The sequence below is a fragment of the Schistocerca piceifrons genome, chromosome 2 (genome assembly GCF_021461385.2).
Source record: "Schistocerca piceifrons isolate TAMUIC-IGC-003096 chromosome 2, iqSchPice1.1, whole genome shotgun sequence".
Classification (NCBI taxonomy): Eukaryota; Metazoa; Arthropoda; class Insecta; order Orthoptera; family Acrididae; genus Schistocerca; species Schistocerca piceifrons.
In genome coordinates, this window is record NC_060139.1 from 485,730,081 (window position 1) to 485,744,224 (window position 14,144).

General features: G+C 42.6%; 1 non-coding gene across 1 annotated transcript; it reads right to left on the reverse strand.

Moving 5' to 3' along the window:
• Positions 1–13,755: 13,755 nt before the first annotated feature.
• On the reverse strand, positions 13,756–13,827 carry Trnap-cgg. The gene has a single exon. It is a non-coding gene; the product is annotated as a tRNA-Pro (tRNA).
• Between the last annotated feature and the right edge of the window lie 317 nt (positions 13,828–14,144).

The window sequence follows — 14,144 nt, forward strand, 5'->3', positions numbered from 1 at the left end:
TGATCAGAAGTATCCGGACACCTGGCTGAAAATGACTTAAAAGTCCGTGGTCCCTCCATCAGTAATGCTGGAATTCTATATGGTGTTGGCCCACCCCTTAGCCTTGATGATAGCTTCCACTCTCGCAGGCATACACTGAATGAGGTGCTGAAAGGTTTTTTCGGGGGGATGGCAGCCCATTCTTCATGGAGTGCCGCACTGAGGAGAGGTATCGATGTCGGTCTACGAGGCCAGGCATGAAGTCGGCGTTCTGCAACATCCCAAAGGTGTTCTAAAGGATTCACATCAGGACTCTGTGCAGGCCGGTCCTTTGCAGGGATGTTATTGTCGTGTAACAACTCCGACACAGGTAGTGCATTATGAACAGGTGCTCGATCGTGTTGAAAGATGCAGTCGCCAACCCCGAATTGCTGTTCAATAGTGGGAAGCAGAAGGTGCTAAAAGCATCAACATAGTCCTATGTTGTTATAGTGCCACGTAAAACAAGAAGAGGTGCTAGCCCTCTCCATGAAAAACACGACCATACCATAACACCACCACCTCAGAATTTTACTGTTGGCACTACGCATGCTGGCAGATGAGTTTCACCGGGCGTTCGTCATACCAACACCCTGCCATCGGATCGCACATTGTGTACCGTAATTCGTCACTCCACACAACGTTTCCGCACTGTTCGATCGTGCAGTGTTTATGCTCCTTATACCAAGCGAGGCGTCGTTTGGCATTAACCGGCTTGATGTGTGGCTTATGAACAGCCGCCGGACTATGAAATCCAAGTTTTCTCACCCCTCGCCTAACTGTCATAGTACTTGCAGTGGATCCTAATGCAGTTTGGAATTTCTGTGTGATGGTCTGGATAGATGTCTGCCTATTACACACTACGACCCTCCTCAACCGTCGGCGGCCTCTGTCAGTCAGAAGATGAGGTCGGCCTGTACGCTTTAGTGCTGTACGTGTCCCTTCACGTTTCCACTTCACTGTCATCGGAAACAGAGGACCTAGGGATGTTTAGGCGTTTGGAAATCTCGCTTACAGTCGTATGACACTAGTGACCCACCATCACCTGACCACGTTAGAAGTCCGTGAGTTCCGTGGAGCGCACTATTCTGCTCTTTCACATTGTCTAATGACTACAACCGTGCGCCGTGGCCGCGCGGTTTGAGGTGCCAAGTCACAGATTGCGTGGCCCCTCCCGCCAGAGGTTCAAGAGGTTCAAGTCCTCCCTTGGGCATGGGTGTTCTTTTGTTCTTAGCGAATGTTAGTTTAAGTAGTGTAAGTCTAAGGACCGATGACCTCATCAATTAAATTTAATATCTCTTCTGTTACCATAGGATTTCTACTAACCCTCGTCCTTGTTCCCACTTGATCCTCTGCTGCCTTCACTATTTCATCTCTCAAAGCTACCCATTCTTCTTCTACTGTATTTCTTTCCTACGTTCTAATCAATCGTTCCCTAATGCTCTCTCTGGAACTCTCTACAACTTCTGGTTCTTTCAGTTTATGTAGGTCCCTTCTTCTTAAATTCCTACCTTTTTGCAGTTTCTTCAGTTTTATTCTACAGTTCATAACCAATAGACTGTGGTCAGAGTCCGCATCTGGCCCTGGAAATGTCTTACAACTTAAACCTGGTTCCTAAATCTCTGTCTTACCGTTATATAATCAATCTCAAACCTTACAGTGTCTCGATGCCTCATCCACGTACACAATCTTCTTTCATGATTCTTAAACCAAGTGTTAGCTAATGATTAAGTTATGCTCTGTGCATAATTCTACCAAGCAGCTTCGTCTTTTATTTCTTATCCCCATTCCATATTCACCTACTACTTTTCCTTCTATTTCTTTTCCTACTATCGAATTCCAGTCCCCCATGACTATTAAATTTTCGCCCTTGTTACCTGAATGATTTCTTTTATCTCATCATACGTTTCCTCAATCTCTTCGTTATATGCGGAGCTAGTTGGCATATGAACTTGTACTACTGTGGTAGGCGTGGGCTTCGTGTCTATCTTGGCTACAGTATTGCGTTCACTATGCTATTCCTAGTAGCTTACCCGCGCTCCTATTTTTTATGCATTATCAAACCTACTCCTGAATTACCCCTATTTGATTTTGTATTTACAACCATGTATTCATCTGGCCTGAAGTCTTGTTCCTCCTGCCACTGAACACTAACACCCAATATATCTAGCTTTAACGTATCCATTTCCCTTTTTAAATTTTCTAACGTACCTGTCCGATTAAGGGATCTGACATTCCACGCTTCAAACCATAGAACACCAATTTTGTTTCTCCTGATAAAGACGTCGTTCTGAGTAGTCCCTGTCCGGAGATCCGAATGGGGGACTATTTTACCTCCGGAATATTTTACCCAAGAACACGCACTCATCATTTAACCATACAGTAAAGCTGCATGCCCTCTGGAAAAACTACGGCTGTAGTTTTGCCTTGTTTTCAGACGTTCACAGTACCAGCACAGCAAGGCCGTTTTGGTTAGTGTTACAAGGTCAGATCAGACAATCATCCAGTCTATAAGCTCCCATCTCCTTGGAGATTATATGGGTTAATTAGTGATTATTATGTTACAATCCTCTTGTTGTAGTTGACCACGTATATCGAGACTTCGTTCATTGTTAAATGCAATGGCCTGGTACTAACTGAGATAAATCCTTCGCTACGCAACCGCCTTTGGCCCACACAGCCTACATCTTCCACAGCCTCTCAACAACTGCCTCTACTTGCGACTCTGCGTCACTGGGCATTGTCGCCCTCCAAAGAACAACCACTTACAGATACTACAAACCAGTACCCTCACATCCCCACCAAAACAAAAATAGAGCTAGGTTACCTTTTGAGGGGACTCAGAAGTCCTAGCTAAAGTTATACGATAAAAAATCAAAATTTGAAAATTACACTGATTAGTATTTCATGTCAAAGTAGTTGCAATAAGTATATGACCCTGAGAACAAATTACTTTCAAAATATAACTAATGTTAATTAACCTTATCTCCGTGCACATAAAACGTGATCAATGAATATAGCAATTTGAAAATTATTTAATGACAGCAAGAACTTTACACATAATTTACTAAATGTCTGTTAATCAGCGAGAAAAATGTAAAAAAGATAAGATAATGTGACTGACACAGTTTCCCTTTTGTTAGAGATATCAAGCATATTAGTAAAGGTTACTCTTAATTACAGACATGAATCACAGTGAAGAACATAATTGACACTATGGAATGGAATCTGATTAAATGAGCCTAAATGTAAAACCTATATACACAAAAACATTGACACTATGGATCTTTCAAAACTACAGTTACAGGCATAAAACATTTTATCGATTAACAATTGAAATTTGTAAATTGGCACACAGCACACAGACTGCTTATACAAAAATCAGTACATACCTTCAAAGAAACATTTTCCATTTACAACCAAGTTACATTGAGTGAATCATTTATAAACAAAAGACATTTTGTTGGCTTGAGCACTTTTCACACCATAAGGAAATATTGAGTACTCTGCTTTTGGGCCCTACCTATAAGCTGAGCAGAACTTCACACGATTTCACTAGGGGGAGTGGCATCGTCGCCGCTGAGGACTCACAAATACTATACGTAACACAGCACTTGTTACTCTGCTTTTATCACTGTCCTATGTGTTGAGCTGGTCGTCACACGCAGTTACGACGTTTGATGCAAGGGAAGAGTGACATCGACGCCGCCGGAGACAAGAAGATCTAGGAGATGTTGTTACGACCACGAAGAATCGCCGCATTCTGCCGCATGTTTCGTCGGCGGCACGTGCCCGTTATGTTGACAAGTGCCGGATGCCAGTCAGCTGTTCGTGACGTCAGCCACCTCCTCCTCCACCAAACTGTAGCGCGTCGGGCGTCGAAGGTCATTGGCAGGCAGGCATGAAAACAATAAAATAACATTACGGCAGCGTGAGGTAACAAAAGACTAACGCGCTGCGCGCTAAGCTGTGCACTGTTGCCTGCTTCCTGAAAACCAAAATACACGCTACAAGCGTCGCTCCGTTGTCCACTGCTGCGCCTGTCCCAAGGACATAAGAGAGTCACACGACATCAAACACAGAGAATAAAATGCACTCACTGCAGCTACCGACTACAGTCTTCAACATCTCACAATAGCTATGCACTATTGTCCAAAGGTTTGTCCATCAATAACATAGCATATTTATAACTAAACACGGTTCACTAATTGACACTTCCTTGTGATAGTTCAGGACACTTATACAACTTAATGTTCTCAACATGTTGTAGGCTATGATATTTTCCAGAGTTAATCACTTCTACCTCCACTGAATTCTAATCTTGAATAGTCCTTTGTAATAATGATTGAACTTTTTAATCTCCTCATTCACACTAGATCACTTCGTGTGTGTCCGAATTAGGATCAGATCTCCAACCTTGTACGTGATAGGTTTCACTATTTTATCGTGGGTTTGCTTCCTTTCTTCTGCTTTCGTCAAGTTCACTGACGTCTGAATCTTGATTCGAATACCAGTCAGAGCATCTTCATCATTATTCTTGTCTCGCAGAGCAGGATCTTCCTCAGAATCATCATAAGTCGCCAGTTACTTTTCTCATCGGCAACGCATTAGCCTCATATTCACGCACGCAGCGCCCTTATTTTCTTCATTAATAAATCCTTTAAACATTATCTTCTTCTCGACATGATTTATTCTCGTCCACAGACAACCCTTTTAAAATTCAATACTGCACGTCATTTCAGTCTACCAATCGATTCCAAGAACTAATCCGACATTAAGAGATCCAACAATTAATATGCTCTGCTCATACTCGTCTTCATTGATTCTAAACTTCAATAGAGCTTGACCTTTAATGGGTTTGCTTCTATTACCTACAGCACTGACAATACGCACGCCGTTCACGGGGAATGTTGGAAATGCCACCAGATTATTTAATTGTGAAAACAGATTTTCTGAAATTGCACTCGCTTCGCTCGCTGAGGCCAGCAGTGCATCCACAATAATTCCGCATACCTCCACCTCTACAAGGGGCATTAAGATTTCTTGATCATTATTTTCATCCTCTCGATACAAATCGTCTTTAATATCATCTACTCGTTCACACTTGATTGCGTTAATCGCTACATCCGACCCATTTCTTGTAACTTGAGTTTCGGAGAGGGTCATCTTCGAAACTTGACTTAGTTTACCGGTTCACGTTCCTGTGGATTACGTTCTGGGCTCCTTTCTTGTTCCGGCCATCGTTGTTGTCTTCTGTTTTCTTCATACTATGATTGATCTGAGTACTGATTGTAATTAAATGTGTTCGGTGCGTCATACTCATTTCTTCTTTGTTTTCCGTCCCCTCTTCTATCAAATCTGCTTGGTCTTCCATTAGTCATAAATTCTTGTCGCAGTGGGCCATTACCACACGAATGACGATCGTCATTATTTCTCTCGTGCTGTTCCCGTTCATGGTTAAGTACATCAATTCTATCGATCATTAGGCAGGTCTGCTCCATGTTCAATTTTGGAGTGAGTGCTAACTTTTCACGTAACGCGAAAGGTAGCTTCTGTATCAAAATTAACATCAATTCCTCTTCCTTGGCCGGATCATCAAGCTAGGCATTGCCGTTCCAAAATTTCTGCATATATTCACGCATTGTTCCATAATGTCTTGCGTAGTTCGGCGGTGTAAGAATCTTTGATGTTACTTCCCATTGCTTTTCTCGTGACCAAAAATTACTCAAGAATGCAGATTCAAATTCTTTGTCTGTGAATAATTTTCTGAATCACTGATGCCCCAGATATGTGCATTGCCTTTCATGTGGCTAATGCACGTATCAATTTTCGCACGTTCCATATAATGTCTTGGAAACGCGTGTTTAAATTGCTTAATAAAGGCAACTGCATGGATACCTTGTGTCGGATCGTAATCTTGAATAACTTGAGGTACGTTAACCATACTTTTATCAACTTCGCGTAACGCTGCATTGATTTCCTGACGTAAAAGGTCTTTATTGACATTGTTCAAACCATTTTCGGATAACATTACCTTTTGGCGAATTTTGCCTACTTCGATACTCAGTTCAGTACATTGCATCTGTATGCCTTGAGCTAACTTAACAATTGTTTCTTTATTGCCTTTACATGTACTCTTAATTTTAAAAATTTCATCATTTTGAGCCTTAACTGCTTCTTGAACTTTGTTAACTAACGTGCTCGATTGTTTACCTTGTTCATTAACTTTTGTTAAGATCTTGCACTTTATTTTCAAGTTCTTCATGTTTGGTATCACATTCCTTTTGGAGCTCCTTATGTTTCTGGTTAAGTGAATTAGTGAACTCAGTTCGCGAGTTAACCATTGCATTTGATAAATTATTTATTTCTTCATTGGCGTTCCTACTTTCCTGTTTGATTTCTCTCAACATCTGCACTATCAAATCGTTAGTGCTAACATTCGTTCCCGTTTGTTGACTACTCACTAGTGTTGAACTAGGCGTCGTTGAATCGAAACTAACCACACCACTATCTTCCATTACGTTAAGTGTGGTATTCTCAATTCCAAACTCGCATTCTACATTGACTAAAGCATTAACTTGTCCCTCCTCATTAATAATTTCACTGTTGTTTTGCGTTGTGTCCGCCATGTTAACAATGTTCACAAAAATCACTGTCTGTTAATAATTAGTTCCAACACTTAATTTAAAAGATCATATTATAAATATCACAGTCTCTAATTCAGCGGTCCTTTCCTAATTTCTTCTGTGCAGCGTGGAAAACAATTAGAAACGAAGCGCCGCGTTCACAATTAGGTGCATCACTCACTGTTTGTTGTGCCGTCTTCTTCGACGATCCGAAGATTGCGAAAGAATCAACGTCCGACACACGCGTCGCCAAATATAAGCTCCCGTCTCCTTGGAGATTATATACACTCCTGGAAATTGAAATAAGAACACCGTGAATTCATTGTCCCAGGAAGGGGAAACTTTATTGACACATTCCTGGGGTCAGATACATCACATGATCACACTGACAGAACCACAGGCACATAGACACAGGCAACAGAGCATGCACAATGTCGGCACTAGTACAGTGTATATCCACCTTTCGCAGCAATGCAGGCTGCTATTCTCCCATGGAGACGATCGTAGAGATGCTGGATGTAGTCCTGTGGAACGGCTTGCCATGCCATTTCCACCTGGCGCCTCTGTTGGACCAGCGTTCGTGCTGGACGTGCAGACCGCGTGAGGCGACGCTTCATCCAGTCCCAAACACGCTCAATGGGGGATAGATCCGGAGATCTTGCTGGCCAGGATAGTTGACTTACACCTTCTAGAGCACGTTGGGTGGCACGGGATACATGCGGACGTGCATTGTCCTGTTGGAACAGCAAGTTCCCTTGCCGGTCTAGGAATGGTAGAACGATGGGTTCGATGACGGTTTGGATGTACCGTGCACTATTCAGTGTCCCCTCGACGATCACCAGTGGTGTACGGCCAGTGTAGGAGATCGCTCCCCACACCATGACGCCGGGTGTTGGCTCTGTGTGCCTCGGTCGTATGCAGTCCTGATTGTGGCGCTCACCTGCACGGCGCCAAACACGCATACGACCATCATTGGCACCAAGGCAGAAGCGACTCTCATCGCTGAAGACGACACGTCTCCATTCGTCCCTCCATTCACGCCTGTCGCGACACCACTGGAGGCGGGCTGCACGATGTTGGGGCGTGAGCGGAAGACGGCCTAACGGTGTGCGGGACCGTAGCCCAGCCTCATGGAGACGGTTGCAAATGGTCCTCGCCGATACCCCAGGAGCAACAGTGTCCCTAATTTGCTGGGAAGTGGCGGTGCGGTCCCGTACGGCACTGCGTAGGATCCTACGGTCTTGGCGTGCATCCGTGCGTCGCTGCGGTCCGGTCCCAGGTCGACGGGCACGTGCACCTTCCGCCGACCACTGGCGACAACATCGATGTACTGTGGAGACCTCACGCCCCACGTGTTGAGCAATTCGGCGGTACGTCCACCCGGCCTCCCGCATGCCCACTATACGCCCTCGCTCAAAGTCCGTCAACTGCACATACGGCTCACGTCCACGCTGTCGCGGCATGCTACCAGTGTTAAAGACTGCGATGGAGCTCCGTATGCCACGGCAAACTGGCTGACACTGACGGCGGCGGTGCACAAATGCTGCGCAGCTAGCGCCATTCGACGGCCAACACCGCGGTTCCTGGTGTGTCCGCTGTGCCGTGCGTGTGATCATTGCTTGTACAGCCCTCTCGCAGTGTCCGGAGCAAGTATGGTGGGTCTGACACACCGGTGTCAATGTGTTCTTTTTTCCATTTCCAGGAGTGTAGATTAATTAATGATTATTATGTTACAATCCTCTTGTTGCAGTTGACAGTGTATATCGAGACTTCGTTCATTGTTAAATGCAATGGTGCAGTACTAACTGATGGTGACGCATTAAGAACTAGTAGAATTTAATTTATTACCTTTATCACATGCACAAATATAAACACACTATTATTCAAACTGTGTGCCACTACTATTAAACATAGAGATAAATCCTTCGCTACGCAACCGCCTTTGACTCACGCAGCCTACACCTTCCACAGCCTCTCAACAACTGCCTCTGCTTGCGACTCTCTGCGCAACTGGGCATTGTCGCCCTCCAAAGAACAACCACTTACAGATACTACACATCTGTACCCTCACAAGACTGTTGCCCCTGCAACTACTGAAAAGGCTGCTGCCCCTCTTCAGGAACCACACGTTTGTCTGGCCTCTCAACAGATACCCCTCCGTTGTGGTTGCACCTACGGTACGGCTGTCTGTATCGCTGAGGCACGTAGGCTTCCCCACCAATGGCAATGTCCATGTTTCATGAGTACTATGAAAGTCAAAATGCTCTCGTACGCTTCATAATTTTTATTTGTCCTTCAAATGAAAACTAACACTTCTGCACTATCTGAAACTTTCTGGCAGTTTATAACTGTGTGCCGGACCGAGATTCGAACTCGGGACTTTTACCTTTCGCGGGCAAGTGCTCTACCATCTGAGCTACCCAAACACGACTTACGAGCCATCCTCCCAGCTTCAGTTACGCCAGTACCTCGTCCCCTACCTTCCGTAGAGCACTGCCCGCGAAAGGCAAAGGTCCCGGCTTCTAGTCTCCGTCGGGCACTCAGTTTTAATCTACCAGGAAGTTTAATATCAGCGCACACTCTGCTGCAGAGTGAAAACCTCAATCTGAAACATCTTTTGGCTCATCCGGAACCAAAGAGAACCACTCTGAGTGTCGATTTTTCGCCTACAACTGAGTTAATATATTTTCAGCAACATTATTTACTTTTCGAGCCACAGTGTTTGCTGAGAAACTGATATTTTTAAATAAATTATCCTTCTCTGGACACATTTCTTCAAATAATGGAATCATGCCATCCTTTATTAATTTGCCGTCGGTAAACGACGCACGAAAGCAACAAGGGATCGTGAAAGAGCGTTACGAGGGGCATTAATTTGTAGCAACGTACAGGGTGGGCGAGATGTCTTCATACCCCTGTTACCCCTGTATAATAAGTGTTATGCAGATATGTAGTTTTGTTGCTTCTTATCAATTGTTGGAATCGATCATTATAATTCGTGTTTACACAGTAGCAGTCGCAGTCGCAGCCGTGTTTTGATTTGAATCCAGGGCAAACGTGAGCGATCATAGCACTTAGTGACAAGAATGTGGGTGCACGAATGACAATACACTGGATAGAGAAATGAGACAGATTACGGAAGCATAAGGCTCCATCGTGAAAGTCAATACGTCCGAACTGGAAAAGACGTCTTTTGCATTTGGCAATGTTAAAGACAGGCCGCAGTGTGGAAGGAAGAAGATACGAAAAGAGACATGTGCCGGAGTCTCTGTTTTGATTGAGTCATTTCCTATGAAGTCGAAACGCAAACGTGCTTCGGAATTCGGTATACCGAGGACAACAGTCCGAGATCACAGTCCGCAGCTCGTGGTCGTGCGGTAGCGTTCTCCAAAAGTGTGTGGAGCTATAATAAAGGCACTTCAAGGTGAAATTAAGTTAGGAACTGTTATCTTTATCTATCTTGTATTTAAATGAAAATTTAAAATGAAGAAGCTGTTACTACTTGACAACTTCAGTTTTCTGCTGAAAAAATATATACATTTTCGGACTGTCCCTCAAAGTTCAATTCAGTTACTTGACTTGTAAACTCAAATTATTCTAGCTCTTCCATTTTTGCTTCGGAGATCACATCTTGTATCTTCTTTTGTAAAATTTTTAAACGTTTATTGTTCCGTATTTCTCTCAGTTAACATTCAACGTATTTTGAAAACGACGTGAACTTGTCGTCCTTTTTCCCTAGAATGTGCTGGTTAGTGCGCTTGAGCACCTCGTATGCAGCATCGGTTGTGTTTAGATTACCGGTGATAATCGTAGCCTGCTTCCGCGGTTGACTTGAAGGCTCCGATTGTGTACTCGAGGTACTCTGTTCTTTTCTGTAGGTACTCTGTTGCTCTTCCAGCGTTGTATCCTCTTCACAAAAAAACGGGAAAAACATTCAGATTTTTTGTTTATTTTTTTAGGTATCGAATTCTGATGCACAGTCGAAGGAAATTGCACGAGAATTTGAGATTCGCTGGAACTTTCCTCACTACATAGGGGCTTTAGATGGTAAACACTTACAAATAGTTAATACTGCATATGCTGGAAGCACTTATTATAACTACAAACACACTTTCAATATAGTTTTAATGGCATTAGTAAATGCCGACTACCAGTTTATTTATGCAGATGTGGGAGTGCAAGGACGTATATCAGATGCAGGTGTATTTAAACGTACAAGCTTCAACAAAGCCCTTCAAGCAGGTGCGCTGCATGTACCAGGGTCGGAATCTCTGTCTGGAAGAACAGTGTCTACACCAAACGTAATTGTTGCTGACGATGCCTTTGTATTACAACAATACGTCATGAAGCCCATCCCAGAGAGTCATAACAAAGGTAGCAACGAAAGAATATATAATTACAGGCTCAGTAGATCCCGACGAGTTGTAGAAAATGCCTTTGGCATATTATCATCACTCTTTCGTGTTCTACGAAAACCGGTTCACCTCCATCCCCAGAGAGCAAGTATTGTAACTTTGTGCTGCATTTATCTCCACAATTTCTTAGGAATAAATGGAGAAGCTCGCGTAATTTATTCTCCGCCAGGCAGTTTTGATTATGAAAAAATAGAGCGAGGAAACCTGGGAGATGGAGAGACCACCCACCACTCAGATCGCTGCCAAGAACGGGTAGAAATGCTGTGGAAGACGCGAAGCAAGTGAGGAATCAGTTTGCTGCATATTTTGTCACCGACGAAGGACGATTGGAGTGGCAATATTTGTTTGCTTAGTTCAGTGATGAATATCAAATCCATAGAAACGCTTTCTTTTTCCGCGCACAAATGTAAACAACACAATTACATTCCTGAATATTATATAAATAAATATTTTTGATAGAAATAATGTAAAATAAATATGCTATAACTTACCTCAAACGTGATTAATCTCGTTCTTGGTTTGTTTATATCCTTTAGGAAGAGCAACGATTCGAAGGCATACCATTTTCATGAGTAAATCTCTTCTCTTCCAGAACCTGATATCTTCGAAGAAACACATTTACTGAATTCCCTGAGGAATTGTGACCTCAGGTTATGTGATGTACTGTCCATCTCCTTATCGGAAAGTTCGAATAAACACGTAAGCCCATGAATTGCATCTCGTTCAGCGTTTCTGTTTTTGTAATCAGGGAATGTGGGATACCACAACGAATGTCTTTCGCGAAATTCTTCAGTAACTTTCAGAGTATTATTTAGCGTCCATTCCATCTTTGCATATTGATATTTAAGGACTGACACAGAATACTACAAAAACTTAACCTTGTACACACAATTGATTACTTGTACCCAAGATGCAACGCAACGAGTCTGCCTGTGAACTGTCCATGCGCAGTAGGAAATGTATCTGGGATTTGTGCCGTGTTTTCAGTCAGTGAGCGAATACAGGCACATGTGCCAGAACAGAGTGTTTCTCGGAATTCTGGCAACGATGTTGCAGGAACTTGCAGTTTGTGCCACATCTCATCGGCTACATGTGTCGGCCACAAATCTCCGCGGCAAATCCCTCAGCGTAAACGTAGCTTTAAGAAGGAATTTATTGAAATAGCACAAAGATACAGCTTATTCAACTGATTTATTATGTATAGTAAAATTAAAGAAATGAAATTACAGCTATATGGAGATAATTTGATGAGAAACAAAAGAATTTGTTTCTTACCATGTAAAAAAAAAGTATAGTTGAGTGGAAGGCGATTCTATCATTTTCCTAATCTTTCCTCCGAAGAAACAAATAATGATGATATTCTGATGTATTGTTTGCATTTGAAAGTAGTTGTAGAGGATTTTACAAACAGATTTCCGTAACACGTTCATTCCAGATTAGGTGCTAGAACCTATTTCAAAACCAAAAACACTAGAATATCACCACAGAAAATCGTCATCAAATAAAGGACTAAATTATAAATTTAGAAAATGGGCCTAAAGAACTTGGGCTTCAAAACTCAAAGTCCAGTATTATATCTAGCTTTATACGATGCAGCAAAGAAGTTTTTCATTGCGTTCCCATCATGATATTTAACCGGAAGAGGATTTAGCGTAGTCAGTAATTTGCTGATAAAGGAAAGAATCAGGTTGTCAGTAGTGGAACATGGCCATTTGAGATCGATGTTGCTTAATATGACACAAAATATCGAAAAATTCATGTCACTGCATCAAGCTCTGGCCTCTCACTAATAAAAGCATATTAAACGTTTAATAATAATTGTTTGTTAACTTTTTTTGTACAGCAACAATATTTTTAACTTCTTTCAATAAAGTTATTTAAAAATTCGCTCCATTTCATAATTTACATATCAAACACCCAAAAGAACGCCATCGTATCACTCTAGGAAAACTTGTGATACGACATGAAGAAACTGGAAAACATCGAGAACTGAAGTCTGAGTTCTTTTTTTTTCTGCAGAATAGGCATGAGATCAAGAAAGGCTGGAAGCTATGGTCTACACTCTGGAGGATCCGACAGACAACGCGCGTAGCCGGGATCCGTTTCACATTGCTCATCAACAGACTAAAGGCATTATCGAGAGATGCATTCATCTACAGTTACTTGCATATACACTTCTGCGTGGCGATGACACGAAATGCAAAATGTACACGCCTTTATGTATTAAAATCAAATAGTGGATATACTAGACACCATCGAGTGGCACTTTTTACTACAGGACTTTTCACAGCTATTAAATAAATTCATGTCAATGTCGTAAGCAGTTAAACTGGTTGCCAGTGCTTTCCTGTTTGTCAGACACACACACAATTATAGAGCGTGAAACATAATTACAAATCGCACATCAGCAATACTTTTTCAATAGTTACTCATACCACATCAGAAAGTAAGTGCAGGATAGAATAAATGAAAAAAAAACAGTGATACGAAAAAAAATATTCATATGTTTGAAAGATAACGAAACATATCTGTTCTATAGCTCATCTACGATCCGCCAAGGTGGGCTCATTAAGTCAATATTGAAAATGAAAGACAAAATTTATCACTGATGCCAAGTTAAAAGGGATAGGGGAGAGAGAATTTTTTCTATCTCTGCAAATATTTTCAATAGAATGCAGGTACAGTACAAAATGTATGGGCTCGTCCGGGATTTGAACCCGGGACCTCTCGCACCCGAAGCGAGAATCATACCCCTAGACCAACGAGCCACGCTCAACTTTGCCTGATGACGGAAAATGACATCGCAAAACCTAGCGGCGCAGAAAACTGCGGGGGCGTGACTTGCTGAGCCATTACTTTCCTTTCTTTCACCTCGCCTCACGGCCTGCGCTTTCTTCCGTTCATACAGCTGACGTATGAACTTACCTGAGTATGGCTCTGTCGTAATAAAGTGTCACACGGGTAATTCCGTGATGAAGTTACAAATTTTCAGGGATGATGGAGACCTTGATACGTTCACCCTTGAACGTATCAAGGTGGGGTACGGGGCCCCGTTCGAGAACGACCGAGTTAAATGTTACAAGCG